The 9,923-nt window shown below is 41.1% G+C and overlaps 1 protein-coding gene across 1 annotated transcript in view; it reads left to right on the forward strand.

The window, feature by feature from the left end:
• CNTNAP2 (contactin associated protein like 2) overlaps positions 1-9,923 on the forward strand; it is a 1,200,002-nt gene that overhangs the window by 1,018,126 nt on the left and 171,953 nt on the right. The gene's annotated exons all lie outside the window — the stretch shown is intronic.

The following is a 9,923-nucleotide window of genomic DNA, read 5'->3' on the forward strand; positions in this document are numbered from 1 at the left end:
TTCTCAGCCCGACCACCTTCCCCCACGCTCTGCCAGGAGGCCACACACAGTCAGCAGCCCTCTTCCCAGTAAAAAGCAGAAAGACCCCTGTACCTCCACCCCCACCTTGGGTGAAGGTGGCCCTTCCCCAGTGAGTCACCACATGTTCTTCCTGCCCTTTGCCCTTCAGCAGTCAAAACTAACTTACTTTGGCAAGTCCCACTGTCTATTTTACAGTTAGAGTTTTCACATACTAAGGAAGTTATAACCCTATGATATTGAGGTAGTTATGGCATTATTATGATATAAACATGATATTTACATTTTTTTCATATACTCCCAACATAATCAAATTAACAGTGTACTTTTAACCTCTTTCAAGCCTTCTCCTAAAAGATAGTCTGTTAATTAACTTTCCACAGGGGCTGAACTACTTTTCTAAGGCAGAGGTTATATGTATAGACACTTTTAGAGAGAGATTTCGAACCTGAGAAAGGAGCGACCCCACCTGTCACCATCTGTGTAAAACATTTCACGTCCCGTGAGAGCACGTGCCTCAGGGACTCTGTGGTTTCCCATGCCGGTTTTCTCCTGACAGCTGGAGTGATCTGATCGAGAGAAGACATTTTAATATCAAGGCACCAATTTTGCAATCAATATGGAAAAAAAAATTTTTAACAAATGTATCAAATAGTTTCTCATATAGATTTTTCACTCTTTCAGTAAGAACTGAACTAAACTGCATGATAATAAATGGCAGCTGTCACACAGACAAAGATTATAGTAAAAGAAATTAGTATCAGTGACACAAACCTCGAGGAAGGGATGGGTACTCACAGCCCCACAGCCCTTCCTGCGATGCTCCAGAAAGTGAGAGAAAAGATGCCCACCTGTTGGCGCAGACAGGCAGCTGTTCCCCACACGCTCCACTCTCTGCTCCCCTTTCATCGGCCTCGTTCTCAAGGCCGCCTGCCGTGCAGCACTGCAGGGGACTCACTCCGCGTGTGGCGGGCCTGTGGTCACAGGCTGGCAGTGCTCTTCATTTTAAGTGCACTCTGTAACTCCCCCTTTTCCCACCATCCCCAATTCCATTCTTTTCCCATCACTGGCACCCACTTGAATGTATTTTATGTTTGACCTTCTAGTCCCACCCATTGTGTATTTGTTCGAAATATGTGCATGTTCTGGAACATTCTTGGCATGGTGTTTATGCATCATAATTTATATAAATGGTATTATAGTACAAATCTCGTTCTGTTTTTCACTCAGCCTTATGTTTTTCAGATCTATTAGTGTGGCTCTGTGACTATTATGTGTTTAGTGTTCCATTATGTGTATGTCCACCCCTTATTTATTCCATCTTCTCATGATGAATGCCTGGGTTTCCCCACACTCTGCTACCACAGATGACCCTCCAGTGCATATGTTTATGTGTGTCCCCTGTTACCTGTGTGAGGAATTCTCACGTGTGTGTGTGTTTCCTGGAGAATCACTGAGACATAGGGTCTGTGTGTACTTACTTCAGTCAGTACTGCTTGTCCCATCCATTTCTGACTGTAAATCTAAACCTTTACTGGTCAAATTATCTATTTCTATCAATAATTCAATCAGTGGTAGTTTTGTACAATTTGAGGCCTTTTTGCTAGTTAAATATATTAGGTTTTTGACTTATTTACAATATGTAATTTCTGTCTTTATCCTCTATGATGTTTTTCATCTCACAGTTTTATTTCTGCTCTTAAAACTACTATGCAATCCATCCCGTTGTTAATATTTGCCTGGTGTTTTGTATGGTATTTGTATCCTATTTAAATGTCTCTCGGATATCATAATGCTGAATCTTTTAAAAATCTAATTTGAGAGTCTCTGTCTGCTTATTCATTTATTGTAACCACGGTTATATTAGGGTATATCTCTGCCGTCTTACCTTGTGTTTCGATTGACTGTGTTTGGTTCGTTTGCCCGCCCAACCGCCCCCAATCCATTTTCCTCTGATTAAACTTGATGTTGTTCTCCTGATCTGGAGGTTGGACATTCCACTTTCATTCCCCTGGCAACTACCCTAACTTATTAAGACCCACACTTATGCCTTTTCTCTCTGTCACCCGCAAAAATAAATCAACATCTCTGTTCTCCTTCCAAATAAGACTAGAGGCCAAGCGCACCGACCTCTTTCCCCTCCTGCCGTGTCGATATCATCTGTACTTCTGATTGCAGAATCTCATTGATATACTTATTTTTTCTTTTTAGAAAACATTAATATTTTCTATTTTTTTCTTTTTTACTGACTCTTATTCCCCATATCTAATCTCCTCTTGGATTCATTTTCTTTTTTATTCAAGAGTAATTTTTCTAAGACAGACTTAGGTGAATCCTGAGAGCTTGCATGGCTGTAAGTATCTTTGCTGGTTCTCATATTCAAATCAGCACTCTTTAATAGCCAATATTGCAACTGGGAAATCGACATAGGTTACGTTCTTACTCACGAACCTCTCCTTTTCCTTTACTGTTTCTTAACTTCGCATGTCGCAGGAGCTCTTAAGCTTTTCTGGGCCTGTCTGCTAAAACCTATGCCACTCTTCTCAGAATAATGTTTTACATGAATAACATAAAATATACTGAATTACGAAAGAAACCAAATATATTGAAATCAAGTTATCAAAAATATTTAAAACAACAAATTTGTGATATAGTAGTGATATATGTGATTTGTTACTAGCGCTTTAAATAAGACCTAGCATCAGGTCTGATAACTACCATGATTTCAAATTCACCCTGATCATACATGATATTTCAAAAAGTCTATGACTAGAATGTAACATGAATATATCTGTGATTTTCTCTTAGTGACTGTGTTATAGATATTGCTAATATTACTGAGGTTTTCCACATTTCTCATGGAAGCAAATGCTACACGTCCTTTAGCGGTTAGTGACAGTGAGCAGGTAGGGTGTTTCCCACCCGTGTTCTCCTGACCCCGTGTGCAAGGCCCTGGGGTGTAGAGCTCGACCCGGAACCACAGCTAGAGCCGCAGCCGCGGGGTTTGTCCTCGCCTACCCTGGTTAGCCCTCCGTGACTCCCCGCAGTCTGAAGGCTAACGGCGTTTATTGTGGGAAATTCTGAGTCATTTTTTCAAACAGTTCCCTCTCTGTGTCCACTCTTTCTTTGCGAGGTTATTATAATGAAGCTGTTGACACTTCTCCCTGTAACTTTTCTTTCATTCTTTGTTTCTCCTTCCTGTTGCCTTTGGGCGGGGTTTAATCGCCCGATATTCCAACCCACTCTCTCTCTTCTGTTCTTCGGTCCCTCCAGGGAAATTTTTATTTCAACAATTACAATTTTTTTCTTTCTCAATATCTCCAGCCAAATCTTTTTCATAATGTCATCACCCCATGTGTCCAAGATCACGAAGGTATCAAGTTCATTTTCTGCTCTTCCCGTCAGCACAGCTATTAAGATGTCTGTTAGGTCAGTTTCTGTGTTTCTGCCCTCTGCTCTTCTCTCCTGATACCCGTTGTGCTGTGGTGCTTCCTTCATAGGTTGGCTCAGAGGCCTCGTCACCTTTCCTCTTCTCTACCACACCTGCCTGTGCTGCCTGAGGGGAGGAGCGAGCCCTGGGGCCCAGCTGTGCTCCCTGTGGAAGGGAGACGGGGCGGGCGGGGGGAGGACACTCTTGCCTCAGGATGTGGGACCCCTCACTCCCATCTGTCTCTACCCCAACCCCTCCCCTCTGCCCCCACCTCCCTCACACCCCCACACAGCTTCACAGTGCTTCCTTCCCACCCAGGCAGGGTCAGCCATCTTCTGCTGTGTTGATTCATACACGGACGGTTTACCTTTACCTGATAAATCTATTCTCTCACCACCCGTTCCCCTAAGTAGTATCTCATCACTGTATTGAAAGGTCTGTCTCAAAAATAACCAAATCAAATAGCCTTTTACCATTTTCTTATTTTCTCTGACCGCCCCCCCCCAATATTATTTACTGTCCCTAGCCCTGCCCTCCTTGCACTCCCGACCTCGAAACACTGCCCTGCTCTGCTCTCAGCCTCTCTGCCAGCTCTTCTCCTTCCTCCTTCTCCGTCCCAGGCTTCCTCTCTTTTTCCTCCTCCCTCTTGTCTTGAGACCTCCATACATCCCGGAAAGTTGGTTATCATTGCTTTGCAGGTCCCTCCTAGATCCAAAAGCCTAGCCTTGCCTGGGACTGACATTAGCAAAGGCTCGTTCGAAGTCTGGAGTACAAGTGAGAGAACACGGTGTCAGGCAGCGCTGGGGGTTCTTGGCTCTGGCTGAAAAGAGACTGGATATGGTTGTTTAAAAAGAGGCAGGGGGAGGGGGAGAGACAGGGTGTGGAGAGAGAGAAGATGGAATACGTTAAGAGCATATACTCTGCATGTCCTTTACTTTGAAGACATGAGAAAATCCATGCAGTGATAATGAACTAAAAAAAAAAAAAGTAAACCCATCCTATTGGATAGAGTTATGAATGAGCTCGTAAGCATTATCTGGAAAAGCAATCCTCTAAACCCCAGCTTTCTGAGTATATCAAAGCTTTTCACATATACCCTCCAATATCTACCTGACAGAGACATCCCTTATCAACACTTGTCAATCATGCAGCTCTGCCCTGAATAATGTGATCCAACATCCTTTAACTCTCTTCACTATTAAAGAATCCTGACCATTCTGAGGTCTTACGCTTAACCAGATAACTGGATTTTTATTTTCCACACCGGTACTGATACCTCAGGAGTTGTTTATGAGTTCAAGTTGACAGTCAAGACCTAAGAGACAATGGTAACATATAGAACAGGAGACACAGTGGGTACAGCATCTGCAAATCTGGGGGCCCTGTCTACCCAAACCACATAGCTGCTTTTGCTGCCTTACCTATACAGACAGGCCAGGTATGGCTGCCATGGAAAACCAAGGTCTGGTGGGTCACTCGGACATAGAGAAGTCACAGCCCTGTTTCCCACCACTCTTTTTATACCATTCCAGTCACAGGTTCAAGGCTTCCCTGCAAGGTCACAGTTCCTGCGATCCAAATAGCCCCACAGGGCAGACAGGAGAAAGAAAACTCCCACCCAGACCCCGTGTCTCCTGAGAGCACAGTGCAGTTGGAAGGGGGACTCCCAGGGCATTCTCCCAGGCAGGCCTGGGCCGGCCTATGCTCATGGTCACCGTACACTCTTCGTCATAGTCTGCTCAGGCTGCCATAACACAGTACTGGGCGGCTTAAACAACAAAAATCTGTTTTTTCACAGTTCTGGAAATTGGAAGTCCAAGATCAAGGTGTTAGCTAGGCTAGTTTCTCCGGAGGCCTCTCTCTTTGGCTTGCAGATTGCTGCCTTCTCACTGTGTGTCACGTGGCCATTTTTCTGTATGTGCACGTCCCTGGTGTCCCTTCCTCTTCTTATAGAGATACCAGTTTATTAGATTAGGGCCCACCCTGATCGCCTCATTTAACCTTAATTACCTCTTTGAAACCCCCAACTCCAAATACAGTCAAATTGGGTTAGGTCTTCAACATACTAATTTGAAGGGGTGGGGACACAGTGCATACCATACCACTCATAATACCTCTAGCATAGACTTGTGTACACTCATCTTAGCCATATTTAGTTTATTCTAACTCTGTGCTTCTGTAGAATTTTGTTCGTACTGAATAATAGTGGTAGTAGTAATAATAATAATAACTTATTATTAACCATTAACCGAGCATTAGTGCAAAGGAGTGCATTATCATCTATTATTAATATGCCCCCGCAAGTTACATATTGTTATGCCAGTTTTATACATAAGGAGACAGAGGTCCAAGAAGGAGCTGGGAAGTCAGCAGCAAAGCCAACATAGAGAGGTAGATCTTGTGACCATAGTTCATGCTCTCCTCACCCCTGTTTGCTGCCTCTCATGTGTCAAACTGTGCCTTGCACCATAGGCTCCTTGTGATTCTGTTTGTATTAACCTTCAAGCAAGAGTATGTCTCCATCTTTTTAGAAATGCCTTTCCCAGCACCTAACACATGTGAACCGAAGGGTGGCCTTGCTTTTCTGAGCATCTGCAGCAGCTCCCTATCTCACCTGTCTCCCCCCAACACACACACACACACACACACACACACACACACTTGCCTCCCCATACACAGCATTGTGTCGCCTTCTCTCTTTCTCCTGGAGCCCTCTTTCCAGAGATGTGCTGGTGGATACTCCTGACCCTTTCTCAGTGGGGTCTGTCAGAATCATAATCTCTCCCAGCCCACTCCCACTCCTGATCTACTGAGCCCGGCCTGACATTTTTTCCCATGGCGGTTATCACCTTCTAACACATGACATACCTACTTATTGAGTTTATTGTTCAATTTCTTCTCCCTCTGCAAGAGTATAAGCTCTACAAGAGCAAAGGTTTTTGTATGTTTTGCTCCATAGTTCCTTCTAAATGCCTAGACAAGGCCTGGCCCCTAGTTAGCATGAAATAAATATTTATTGAAAGGAAAAATTAGATTTCATGTGTGTGAGCTTTTGTTTGATTCCTTTCTATGGAGAAAGAGTGGCCAGTCTCTCTGAACAAAGGTGGTATGGAACCCAACTTAGCTCCTTAGAAAACCACTAAGCTCTGAGTTTGAGAACAGTATATTTTTTATAATTCCTCTTGATCATTATTTTCACCCTTTTTGTTGAATTTAATACCTGATTGTGTTGCCTCAATCTTCTGTGCATTTGATGATTTTATTAATCAGTATGGGTAGTGATAGCAGTTTCATAATTAATCTTTAATTGCAGTACTTAAATAGCATTTCACATGATAAATGATTTACAAATTATACCCAAGTCTTACCTTAGATAATTATCACAGGTCTAACAACTGTGCATGAAGCCCTTGCACTGTGGGGACTCTCTCTAGGGACAAATGTGTTGATTTTCTAATTAACAAAGGTTAAGTAGCATTTTTGCATGAAGATCTACAATTTAAACTTATGACATTTGTCATCAAAAAGATTTCTGTAGAGCATACGAGTTGAACTCAAATAATTATCACTGGTTCTAGTGCATTAACATCTTTTGCATAATATAGAATGACCATTTTCTGAACAAAAGATTTTTCTTCATATCGACTAGATCAGTAAAAGTACTTTCCAGCTCACTGACCAATTTAATAAATCAGAGGCCATATAAGTAAGAAAAGAACATAATTTATTGAGTTTTCCTTTATAGGAAAGAAATGGCATCTTCCCTGCTTTATAAATTATGAAGAAGGAATATAAAACTTTATTTAATGAAGGCAACAAATACAAATTAGATTACAGTCATATGTTATGGTCAATTAAAAGCAGGAAGAGGGAAAAGTCAGGCAGCAGTGCAAAGAAAAAGGGAGAGAGAAAGAAATTTAGGAGAAATTGAGAGCAATTTGCTGAAATGAAGAGACAGAGACATAAGCACAGAGGGAGAGGCTGTACATCATGGACCAGAGTAATATGGAGCCGGAAGGAATCCGAGACGTCGTCTAGTTCAACCTCCTTTTTTATGGATAGGAAAAATTGATGCTGAGGGAGATTAAATGATTTGATGAAAGCCACAGAATTAACACAAAACAGTCAACCATCCTGATAGGGAAAGAGATATAAACACAAAGGCAGGAAGAAAGATAAGCGAGAAAGAGCCAGGACCAGAAAGAATCAAAGACAGAGAAGCAGAGACAGAAAAATCTTCCCTCTCTAACCCTTAAGGAATGAGACCTGTACACATAAAAAATACGCACACACACATAAATGTTTACCTTAATGATATAGTAAAAATATGATCTAGATTTATTTGCTCTGCCAATTGCCCCTTTTTAAATCTCTGATTTTTTTGTCATATCAGTTTACTTAAGGAGTCATTTTTAAATATCTTCAAACTCTCAACTATTGCTGAGACCCATTAAACATGAGTCATTTCCAAATTAAAATACATTCCAGATTAAAAGATTAGAATGTTAAGAGAAGTAGAGTAATAAAAGTGTTGGAAAAAAATATAGTTGAACAATTGCATTACTTCAAATTAGAGAAGTTCTTCATAAGTCTAATATGAAAGGCAGAAATAAAGACATAAACAAAAAAAGACAAACAAAAAATAAGAACTGGGAAAACATAAAAATCCTTCAAATTGCCGTACTTAAAGCAATGCAGATTAAAACAATGGACTCTTTTTTCTCCTGCTAGCCTATAAAGTCAAAAGAATCCAGCCTAGTATTAGAATTGGTGTGGAGAAGGGAATCTCATATTCTACTCGTGAAATACAAATTGATAAATTCTTCTTAGAGGAAAATGTATTTCAAATGCCTTTAAAATGTATACGCCCTCTACCCAGCAATTACACTTCTAAGAGGAAAAGCTATACAAATGTGCAGAGGTTTCTACAGGGGTATTTATTACAGTATCATATAAAAAAATCGAAATAAGCTTGAAAGTCTACTAGTTGTGAAAGGACAAACTAGTTGTAGTGCCTTCAAAGAGTGAGCTACTGTGCAGATAACAAACAAGACGTCTTGTACGTTGATTACTTAGAAAATGTTTTGGGATATATTAAGTGCAAAAGGCAAGTTTCAAAGCAATGTGTATATCGTGATTCCATTTCTTCCTTTATTTTATTTTTTACACACATGTATGCTCAAAGTAGAAAAGGCTGTTTGTTAAAAGTGAAAGTCCATAATTATATCTGAGCAGCGTTACAGATTCTCTCTTTCATCTTGCTTATCAGTAGGTTTACGGTTTCTGCAATGGAAAACTATTTCATTAGTGATAAGGAGAAAAGGGAAAGAGATATCTAAAAACAATGATGTTTAAATTTCATCATATTTTGATAAATTTGTCTTAATTAGTGATGAAAACTTAAGTGACTATGCATTTATAGAACAAAAGACCTTTAGAAAGCCTTTATTGCAAAAATAAAAGTCATAGTTACTAAAATGATAGAAGCCAAATAAAATTTTAACACATAAAAAAGGTGACTGATGGATCGAAATTCTTTCAAATCATAGCAAAGGCCCAAGTTCTCTTCAGCACAGAGGTGTGAGGATAAGCTGACGAGCAGATTGCAAAATGGGAAATCCTCCAAAGTGATTGTTTTCAGTGACTTCTTTGCCATCTACTATCCCATAGCTTTGATCAAAAAGGGCACCGAACTCCCTTCCATTAATCCTCTGTTCAAATATTTTATTAAAAAGTAATCCCTGGAGAATCATTATTCAAATCTACATATTACCCAGTGAGAGAACTGTAGGGCTTGGGTTTATAAAGGTCATAGAGTGCTTAATTTGTCATTTCATGGCTGAGGAGTCACAGGGACAAGCAAATGTCAGTCCATCTCTAGACTAGAGGCTTTGGCCCACCAGCCCTGTCTGAGGAGTTGGCTACATCATTCACTTTTTCTCAGAATAACGGAAGTGATCAGAATCAACCCCCAGACTACCAACCTTACCCAGACCCTCACAGTCTCATTCTCCACTCGATTTCTGAAGACATCCGAAACATGGGTATCTGTGGGGTCCAGACGCTGGAGTTCCTCTGTATGAGATGCTCAACACAGAAGAGCCTAAGGCTGCAGGCGGGAGAGCAAGGCAGGTCCGACACCACTTTGCTGCTTCACAGCTTTGACTCCGAGCAAACTTCCTCACTTCACTCAGCGGCAGTGTGTGCAGGGGGATAGTGACGATGCACCTGCCGTGCCAGGTGGCCATGGGACCCGGGAAGATAGCAGATGTGAGGTGCATAGCAGAGTACTACTGCCTGGCCTTCAATAACGGGGTGACTTTTTTGTTACTAACAGCATCTTTTTCTCTAAGTCCCCATCAAACACCTCTTTTAATAATTTGACTATTTTATTTAATTTTCGGAAAGGTTGTTACTCTAAAATACAGGCACATATATAAATTTGAGTTCCTCCTTTTGTACCAACTGTTTTTTT

This window comes from Pteropus vampyrus, unplaced genomic scaffold (genome assembly GCF_000151845.1).
Source record: "Pteropus vampyrus isolate Shadow unplaced genomic scaffold, Pvam_2.0 Scaffold112, whole genome shotgun sequence".
Taxonomy (NCBI): Eukaryota; Metazoa; Chordata; class Mammalia; order Chiroptera; family Pteropodidae; genus Pteropus; species Pteropus vampyrus.